The sequence below is a fragment of the Hakea prostrata genome, chromosome 2 (assembly GCF_041222555.1).
Source record: "Hakea prostrata isolate BN-2017 chromosome 2, UWA_Hpros_2, whole genome shotgun sequence".
In the NCBI taxonomy this organism is placed as follows: Eukaryota; Viridiplantae; Streptophyta; class Magnoliopsida; order Proteales; family Proteaceae; genus Hakea; species Hakea prostrata.
In genome coordinates, this window is record NC_142601.1 from 71,547,471 (window position 1) to 71,558,758 (window position 11,288).

Sequence of the window (11,288 nt, forward strand, 5' to 3'; positions counted from 1 at the left end):
TGCTGTCAGCAACAAGTTTGGTCAATGGTCTTGGTCGATGGTATCGACCAAAAGGATCGACCAAAATTGTCTTCGGGACAGAATAGTGGATTTTGTGGATTTTGGTCCTAAATGGGTCTTCCGGGGTTCGGATAGATCCGAAACTTGGAGGGATGATTAATAACAATGTAAGAACACTACCTAGCAAGTATTATCACAATCCAATGGTCCAAATGAAAACCCCCAAATTGAGGTTCTATGTTCTAAAGACAAGAATCCTAGCATTCATGAGAAATTGATGTAATTGAAAGGGAAGCTAGAGAATTAGTTGGGGAATAGGTTAGGAACATGATTACAATCATTTGCAAGCCAGAGATTAGACTAATCATACTCCACATCTCAGTTTAGTATAAGAAATCAAGTTGTTAAGCAAGGAATCATGGTAATGTATATGTAAGGATCAAGATGCAAGTGAGGTATAGCAAGAATGAAGGAAAAACAAGTATTATGGGAAGAGACATTCATGGCAAGGTGTTTGCAAGGTTGCAGCACCTTGGCCATGGTCTCATCAGTAAAAAGAAGAAGAGAAGTGGGTAGGATAGAGAGCAAGAGAAGGAATCATACCTTGGAAGATGATAGTTGGAGAAAATAGACAATGATTATTGTAGATTATCATCACCCAAGCCAAAGAGGAGCCTTCCCACGTTCTCAGGTGTTGAAATGAGTAAAATATCGTTCTAGGTTCGAGGTTTCACTTAAATAGATGAAGGAATATCCAAAAAGCATCTTTTTCTCGATTCTGGGTAACTTTGGTTGTTGGTTTTGGTTGATGGCATCGACCAAAAGGATCGACCAAAACAGGTAATAGGTTTCAGCAGAAAATCCATAAATAGTTCAGCAACTTCGAACAGGGATTCGGAGGGCTATACAAGGTCAAATTGAGTGAGGTTTTCTCCTACAAGTCAATCAAGAAGTCTAGTTTCCAGAAATAAATTTGTATCAAGCATGTGATGTCATTAGGTCAACCAAATAAGCCCACCTTCTTCGATGCGCAAGCAGGATTTGCCAGACATAGTTCAGCAACTTCGGACAGGGATTTGGAGGGCTATATGGGGTCAATTTGAGTGGGGTTTTCTCCTACAAGTCCATCAAGAAGTCCAGTTTCAGGAAATATATTCGGATTGAGCAAGGAGTTCATTTGGTATTTTAACTAATTCACCCCTCTTCGGTGCGCAGATTCAAAACTAACACTGACAATGCTCTCAAGTGAGGGGCATCATCGTCAATGTCCAAGGGCTTGGGTTACAACACTAAAACATCAACCAAAAGGGTCCAAAAGTTATATCCGTGAGAGGACATGAGAGCTTCCCGTTTACCATATGTGGATAACCAATAGGGTTGATGAGTCCGTAGTCCGGAACTATTAGGACTCTAGTGGAAAGGATACCGGAAAGGATTGCCCGGGGTGAAGAATGGAGGTGTCTGGACCTGAGTTAATGTAACTGAGTAGAAGACTTGCATTGGGTTAGGCTTTACCCTGACATGCGCCGGTACTTATACCAAATGGTTATGTGAGAGAGTGTTGACTTAACCCCCAACCATGGTTTGTCCCGAGGGATGCCAGACCCACTACCAACAGGAGCCGTATGCGTGACCTACCTAAAGAAGTACGGTGCTATGACTTAAAGCATGTTTGCCAATAGAGACCAGCATACATAGAGTTTAGATGCATACATACATTATTTGTTTCATATTACATTGCATCTTTTTATGGTTTGCTTTCATGTTATTTATGTTGTTATGGATTAACTACCTTACTGAGTTTCTTCGAAACTCATTCCTTTTGTACATTGTTTTGTTAGACTATTCTACAGGTACTGATTACTATGACGAACAGTACGATGAAGCGCAAGCCGATGAAGCGTACTACACGCAAGGTGTTGGCGACAATCAAGATTACTCTGATGATCCCTCAGTTGATCAAGTTGCGTACCACGATTAAAGGCAACATGGAGGTGGAACGTCTCAAATGGATTGATGAAGTCCACTATTTTGAAGAGGTCATCTATAGGATAGAAAACTCTTACGTTTAGCTATCTTTCTTAGTTCCTTTGATTTAGTTGTTATTTCTTTTAGACTTACATACTGCATTCCGTTATTTGTGGAGTGAGTTTCCGCCTCTCTCTACTTCTTTTGATATCTTTGGATATCTGGTATCATTTTCTGCACTCTAATTTTATTGTTTATTCATTTCTTGTTTTGAACCTTGTTTATAATATTAAACCTTGATTATTTCCTGTTTATGATTATGTTATTATATATGTAGGAGGATTATTTCCTCGATACTTGATCTTCGGGGCTGTGGATCACACTCTCGAGTATGCCAGTTAGGGTACCGGCTGGGAGGATGTGACACTATAAGTATGTCTATAAAGGGCATAACTGTGTTATAATTTCATTGGCATATAACACTCAAGAATATTTGATGGATGAAATAAAACAATATCGAGATGCAAGGTGGGCATCAGCACAAGAAGCAATGTAGAGAATCTTCGAATACAATTTAAATGAGATGTTCCCTTATATCATAAAACCTTCACTTGCATCTACCAAACAAACAACTCGTTTGGTTTTGGAAGAATAGAGATCTAACAAATGTGATTCATTCTAATAACACCACAAGAACAATGTTGACTAAATATTTCAGAATGAACACATCATGTGAAGATGCCAAGAATTATTTATACAAAGAATTCTCAGAGAAATTTGTGTGGAACAATCAAGGAAAATGATGGACAAGAAGAAAAATAAGGAGGCAATTGGACAAATCAACTTAGCAAACCCAACTAAAGGAGAACGATTCTATTTGAGACTATTACTAAATAACATCAAAGGAACAACATCATTTGAGAATCTTATGTATGTAAATGGAGAACAATGCAACACTTTTCAATAAGCAGCAAGAAGGATATTCAAAAGTGAGAACGCAATCTCTGAATGCTTAAGAGATGGGGCATTATTCAACATGCCAATAATGCTCTAAATATTTTTTGCAATAATATTGGTCTTTTGTGAATCAACAGATGTTCAAAAGCTATGGGAAGAACATTCTGAAGACTTATCTGAAGACTTCACAAAAACAAATGCATGCATAAGAGAAAAAACTAATGAAACATTATAAAGTGTTTATAACTTCTTACAGTCAATGGGCCATAGCATAGACTAATATGACCTACGAGAGCTTGATGGACAAATGAATGAAACAGCTGTAAATCATCTTAAGGAAATTTAAGATGAATATGCAATCCAAATACCGAATGAAGATTATGAAGCACCATCTATAATGAATGCAGAACAAAAAAGGCATATGACAAGATTCTAGAAGCAATTAAAGCCAACACAGGTGCCACATTCTTCATTGATGGACCAGGAGTAACCGGGAAAACATTTCTATACAAGGCAATACTGGCAAAAATAAGAACAGAAAATCAAATTGCAATTGCAATAGCAGCATTTGAAGTTGCCGCTTCAATATTGCTAGGAGGGAGAACAGCTCATTCAAGATTCAAAATTCCAATTTTTTATTTTTTTTGGTAAAAAAAAGGCCTTATTAAGCTGAGGGATGGGGATATTAATATGCCTCAGCGAAAGTCGAACCCACGACCTTTTCACTAAAAGGTGTTGATTTCAACCACTAGAACAACTCCACATTGGCTCAAAATTCCAATTAACATTGAAGATTCAAGTATCTGCAATTTCTCCAAACAAAGTGTCACAGCACCAATGGCTAAAAGGCAAGCAATTAAGGTAGTTGACAGGACATTTCAAGATATAATAGGTAAAACACCATTCGAAGGTAAAGTTTTCATCTTTGGGGGAGACTTTAGACAAGTATTACCTATTGTACCTCGGGGAACAAGAACCCAAACAATGGAATCTAGTTTGGTGAAATCATACTTATGGCCAACCATGAAAAAATATAGCTCACAACAAATATGAGGGCCATCAATGATCCATCATTTAGTGCATACTTATTAAGAGTTGGAAATGGAGAAGAACTCACAGAAGATGATGATATGATAAAAATACCAGAGGAAATGTTTATTGGAATTGAAAACGAAAAGACAGGAAAAGAACAATTAATCAATGAAATTTTTCCAGAACAACAACATGTTCATTCAGCGAGAGGAGATCCATGATTAGAGCAATTTTAGCAACAAATAATGAAATAGTTGACAATATAAATGAGATAATGATTGATTGATTCCCAGGAGCACGTCTTACATACTATAGCTATGATTCAATAACAGATGATGTAGACACACAATACCCCGAGGAATTTCTCAGCTCTTTGGCACCAAATGGATTATCACCTCATCAATTGATATTAAAAAAAAAAGCCCTGTGATGCTCCTAAGAAGCTTAAATCCTGCACAAGGAGAATGCAATGGAACAAGATTGGTTTGTCGACAATTTCAAAAGAATGTCATTCTAGCTAAAATTGCAGTTGGTCAGTTTAGAGGACATTTGGTTCCAATACCAATAATACCATTATGCCCAGCAGAGAATGAAGGATATCATTTTCGTCTAAAAAGAGAGCAGTTTCCAATTCGGCTAAGCTTTGCAATGACGATTAACAAGTCACAGGGTCAAATAATACCAAAAGTCGGTATCTATCTTCTAGAACCAGTATTCTCACATGGACAATTATACGTTGCATTATCAAGTGGAATCTCAATGTCAACTACAAAAGTATGGATCAAAAATACTAAGAAACCAACCAAAATTCAAGAATACACAAAGAAAGTGGTCTAAGAAGTTCTCATTCAAAGGTAATACAAACACTTCAATTTACATACAGTACTACAAATATACTTAAATTTACTCATGCCATTCATCAAAATATTCTTTAAATGATAACAAACCAATCAACATCGGCTAATTGAAAAGAAGAAACATAATACTACAAATAAGGTAACTAACTTAAATACATCGATTTCATTACCTTCAAATAAACATATATCTCTCATCGTTTACATACATACTCACTTACATCAAAACTTCATTGCAGAAAATGGAGGACACACAACGTGAATCCTGTGAATGAACAAAGATAAATTACAATCATTTGTAAATATATTTTCTAATTTGTCTAATTTATAAAGATACAATCAAATCTTTTTTATTGTCTAATTTGTTTAAAATCTAAAGGTAAGAGAGAATTTTTACCTAGAATAGCTGATGACAATGGATATGGTTGGGAATTTGCAAAATCTCTTCTTGCAGTAGGTGACGAAATCTTTGTTGGTACATGGGTACCTTTATGTTAAATAACCCTCCTTCCATAGTTGTTGTTATGCATTTCCCGAGGTTTTTTAGCCCTTTGCAAATTTTTTACCCCCTGCAAGGTTCCCTATCCTTATGCAGGCACAGAACATTTTCGAGATCAGTCTAAGACGTCGGAAGTTTGATGAATCACGCTAGTAAGATTCTCTACTTAACATTTATCATTCAACATTCACCCTTAAAATGTTTGATATATATCATCATTGCCTCATGTGTTATAGAATTTGACATTTCAAATCACCAGATGGTTCTCTGATGGAGATTAAGAAAGTTTACCCATTGGATGCGGTTTTTGATAGCACTAAAGATGTTCCTTAAAACGTAAATATGATGATTGATTTTATACTTACAATGCTAAATATTTGAAATGAATTTTTTTGGTGTTTTAAGGTGGTGTCATGTGTTATTGTGCAAGTAAAAGCAAATAAGGGATACTCAGGATCTTCTAAATGGACTGTACAGGTAAGTTACCTCATTTTCCTTCTAATGCAGAGCAAAACTTATGGCAGACATTTGAGAACCATTCATTTGCTACCTACCAGAGTCTTGTGTTATCTCCTTAATAAAAGTCTTATCTGTTCCACAACTTTGTGCTTATTAATGTAAGCTCAACAGTCTATTCGTCTATGTGTATTGACTTATATTAATCAGCTCTAGATGGAAAACAATATGAATTTATCCATTGAAAAGCATAGAAAGTTTCTGTTCAAAAGCATGTTATGCTAATACAAGGACCGCATTTCAGAAAGAGGGATTTGTAGCAATCATGACTAGTAAGAATCGTTTGCAACACGTTGTCATCCTGCTTTCAATTCTTTAGACCCATCCTACTGCTCATAGACTACATTTCTCTCAAACCAAACTGCAGAAACTCAGGTGCCTTACAAACACAAAATATATCATACTTGCCACGCACGAAATAGTTTCAATCTTGACTAGCCTTTACTGCATGTGATATCTTTTACTAGCTCTATGTGTCATGATGAGCTTTGTTGTCTACATAGTTAAAATCATAGTTCCCCTGTATAAAACACTTTTAATCTTTACTATAACAAATTCATCTCATAGTCATTACAAAAATTTCACAGGAACTTGTCGACTCACTGAGACAGGATTTTGGTAGTATTGACATCCTTATGCACTCACTTGTGAATGAACCTAAGGTACTCCTCCTCATTTATGTTGTATTTCTATTTCACAATCAAAGTTTGGTATCTAAGGAGTGAACATCTTTTGTGTAGCTGAGTAAACCCCTGCTGGAGACCTCCAGGAAAGGATATCTTGTTGCTATCTTTGCATCGACTTACTCATTTGTTTCTTTGCTCATCCACCCCCCCCCCCTCTCTCTCTCTCTCTCTCTCTCTCTCTCTCTCTCTCTCTCTCTCTATCTCTTTGTCACAGCCACACAGATACACCCTCTCTATGGTTCCTTTCGTATCAAGTACTATTTTGCAATAGTAAATTTTTATGCTATAACTCATTATTTTGTGCAACTATCCAGGTGCTGCCTCAATTTCTCTCACATACATTGCTTCTGAATGGATCATTCCTAGGTATGTTATCAGGCATTATTTACTTGTCTTCATGTCTTTTTATGTGGAAGAGTCCTCTTAGCGTTAGATGTTTTATGATCCAAATAATATTGTGTATAGGTATGTTGCAGGCATGAGTTCAACAAAAGCTGCACTGGAGAGTGATACTAAGGTAAGTTTCTGGCTTCTCACTGACCAGATGATTGCATCAATTTACGGCTGCTACATACGGGTTGCTGATATATTTTGACTTCATACAGGTGCTTGCTTTTCTAGGTCGAAGAAAACAAAAAAAAAATAGACTCAATACTATTACTGCTATGGAATACAATAATCCCAAATCAGAAATATCCTATGTTCTTTCCCTTGTGCTTTGACATTGTACTTTCTCAGGGACTTAGGATATTTCAGGCTGTTCGTTGTCACTAACTACCATCGAACAACTTTTACCCCTTCCCTAACTACCATCCTTCTTACAATCACTCAATTATACAATAGAAGGCTCTCTACTGCATGCTTAAATACCATGATGGTTCATTCACAGGTAAAGCAATTGTATACTATACTTGTGAATTCAATACTTGCTTCTGCCCACCCCCCACACTTAGGAAAGAGAAAAAAGGTCATAGCATTTAATCTTCGTTTGTGCTTTGCTCCTAAAGGTCCAGTATAGGTTTAATGAACAATTTATGGTATGTGTGATTTGTTTCTTTCGCCTTGTTATATCACTGCCATTAGGTACACTTGGAAGGGTTTCATTGACAAGATGATTGAATATTCATATGCCAATGCTCCCGTATAGAACAAACTCTTTGCAAGTGAGAATTTTACCATCCCCTCTGAAATTTTATTTATGTTTGCTCACTTACACTCTCTAAATGGTTTGTTAAATAAATTCCGGGCAGATGAAGTTGGGAACACTGCTGCTTCATTGTACCACCATCTCATCGACCATCACTGGTGAAGTTGTGTACATCAACAACGGTTTCAATGCAATGGGAGTACAGATTGATAGTCCAATATTTGGTGATTTAGGACAAAAAACGCATATCAAATCGATTTAACAACCATAAAGAAAAGATTTACCAGAATGACCAGTCTCAGAAGTAAAACCCCATGTGCATTTGTACGTGCATCCTTACTAGTGAATGATGCATGTAATCTAAATGGGAAGATTGTAGTGGACACCAAAAAATCTCTACCATTTTAAAAATCTATACTCTCCTTACCTTATATTATCGACTAGCCACTATATCCAAGAAGGTCTCTACAATTGGTACTCACAAACACTCTAGCCAACCAAAAGAAGATTTCGATGCAGATTACAATTGCTGCAAAACCCTAGTTAATATTTTATATAATCTAAAAGTAAAACACCTATCTTCGTGTAAATCCAAACAATATAACTCACAGTATCTAGAAGATCACAACTACAAGAGTCCTAAAACACTAATGAACAAGGCTCTATCTCTATATAAGGAAGCCATGTACACAACTCTTTATAATAGTGACAACATCTGAAACTCTCCCATGGACATAGGTTGAATTCAACTGACCACGTAAATTCTCTAGTCTTCTCCCTCTCTTTCTCTCTCCTCACGTCTCTCTCCTTCTCTCCCACAGTTTCTAGCAGGTTTGTTTTCTAAAATTAATTTACTAACAAGTTTTTCACTTGCCTGAATCAATCTACAATTAGGTGATGTGGTGAGCTGTCCATTTAATTGAAAAAGTAGAAAAAAGATGGACTCTTTGGGATACATTTCCGTGTATCAATTTGTTGCAAGGAATAATATGTAAAAAGATTTACTCTTTGGGATACATTTGCATGTATTAATTTGTTGGAATGTATACAATATGTAATCTTGTACAGATTAGAAGATTTTACAGCTATAAACCTCCGCCTTTCTTCACCCAAAAGAAGAGAAAACCATGCATTCATCTGTCTTGAACTCAAATTAAGGAAGATTTATTTTACTTAATTTAAAACATATTAATGGATAAAAGAAATAAGAAACCCACCAATCCCAACCAGAGTTAGTAAATACGTGTATTAATTGCCAAATTAATACACAGCTGAATGTATAGTTAAAAAAAAAAATTCCCCTACATTAATCTTATACTTAATGTTGTACCCGACTTCTAAATGTAGCCGTATTAAAATAAACAAATTGAGGGTATAATAGTAAACATAAATTTTTTGATGAAAACTAAGACCTTATTGTTTCTCCATTTTCTCACTCCCAAATCCTAAATCTCTCTATTCTCAAATTTTTCAATATCATTCTCATCAATCTTTTATTTTGACATAGAAAACTTATTTTTCACTCCATAGTTTAATCTGGAAGTAAACAAACTATTTTTCATTTTTATCCATAAATGAATTCTTATATTCATTTCTTTTAAATAGGCAAATAGAGAATGGAAAGTAATACTAAAAAAACACTTAAATTTTTGAGCAAATTGCACAGGCACCCCAAAATGGAGGCCTTAAAGCACTGACACCCCCACTTTATGTTTAAAAAGCACAGAGACCCCAAAATTTGATTTTTGTTGGATATATTTGTCAAATTTGTCACTGAAAACCTTTCAAACACTGTTTATTATCGAAATATTTTTTAAATAAATAGTGATTTAACTATTTTTAGTGATAAATTTGACAATTATATCCAACAAAAATCCAATTTTAGGGTCTTTGTGCTTTTTAAACATAAACTGGGGGTGTCAGTGCTTTAAGGCCTCCATTTTGGGGTGCCAGTGCAATTTGCTCTATTTTTTTAGTGTCCATAGACTGCAAAAAATGTGATTGGAAAGTAGGGTCGAAGCCAAGATTCAACAAAGGAGGACTACAATAACCATTATATCAGTTGTTTTTCCCTTTAAAAATTTTTTTCCAATAAAGAGGGAGGAGGAGAGGAGGGACCTTGCTTCAGTCTTGCGCATTTAATGCTTAGGACTGTCAAGCAAACCACTCTCGGCTACCTAATCGAAATCTCAACCGAAATTTCAGATCCAACGATTTGAAATTTTGCTTGAAAGTCCTGCGCATTAAATGCGTAGGATTGATGCAATTTCCGGGGAGGAGGGGGAATAAATGCTGATATTTCAAACTTAAAAAAGAACCATATGACCAAAAAATATTTATTAAAATAGATAGTTGTACACCATGAACCATCCCACGTCTTTGATCCCAGGGGAATACATTTAACAAGCAACAGAAGTTAACCTCTTTTTTTTTTTTTTAATATAATTATTATAAGCCAAAGAGAATTATTAGTGGTTATTCCAAACGGAAAACAAAAGACCTTTCTTTCAAAAAAAACACAAAAGGGCAACAGAATAACATCCTTGGTATGAGAAAAGAAACATTTAATTTGGCGAAGGCTATTTACCAAGCTTTGACCTTATGATATGTTCCTTCTCTCCAATGGCCGAGGTATAACCCATCAGTTCTCATCCGGTAAAAAAAGTCTCGGGGATGCACTCCGGGCTGTATATAAGCATCATAGACCTTGTAGTTGTTACGCACTATGGTCTTTCCGTCGGGGGACCAGGCGAAGTTGCACCAAAAGAGGGTGGTCCCCCATGCATTTTCATTGAAAGCAAACGTGTATGTTTCTCCCATAAGAACTTTTTTCTGACCAAGATCATTGTTTTTGGATTTGCAGTGGAGGAAAACGTCTGTTAGAGGTATATCATTGATGATGTACACATGAAGTTCACCATGTACAGTCGATGGCCATGCAGCCAAGCCTAATGCCATGACAAGGAGGATGAGAAGCAAGTGGGTGTTCTTCATGTTCTTGGAGCTCTTCCTCATGGTTATTGAATTGGAAATGGTGAATGATACACAGCAATCTTTGATCATCTAAGCTTCTTATATACCACTACCTATTTCCCTGTTGTGACAACCATAACTGTATCTCCTAATTATGGGATTAATAGGCTGTTGATACACTAGAGTGGAGATTGAAAGCTCTAATATTGGACAAGCTAAGTTGTCGTGTGAGTTTGGATTTTCTATCCGTCAAGTTAGAGGCCTGTGTTTTGCTTAAAATTTTCACCTCACAATAGGGGTGGCTGAGACCCATTGGGGGTCCCACCTATAGCTAATTCATTTTATTTTGCATTTAGAGGTGGGCTCAACCCTTATTGTATGCTGAAAAAGTGTGAGGGGAGCACAGACCTTCACCTTGACAGGTAGAGGATCCAGCTTGTTTGTTTGTTTGTTTTGTTTTGTTTTGTTTTTTTTTTTTTTTTTTTTTGTTTTTTTTTTTTTTTTTTTTTTGTTTTTTTTTGTTTTTCTTAATTTGGTTTCATGCCTTTCTCTTTCCCATTTTAGGTTGATGAAACCCTTTCTCTATGAATTCTATTGTTTATTCTATAAATTTGATGGAATAGAGAATTACTTTTTTCATTTGTAGGCTCAATATA

At 35.9% G+C, this 11,288-nt stretch overlaps 1 pseudogene; it reads left to right on the forward strand.

The window, feature by feature from the left end:
* Positions 1-3,762: 3,762 nt before the first annotated feature.
* On the forward strand, positions 3,763-10,726 carry LOC149026247 (enoyl-[acyl-carrier-protein] reductase [NADH], chloroplastic-like; annotated as a pseudogene).
* The last annotated feature ends 562 nt before the right edge of the window (positions 10,727-11,288 follow it).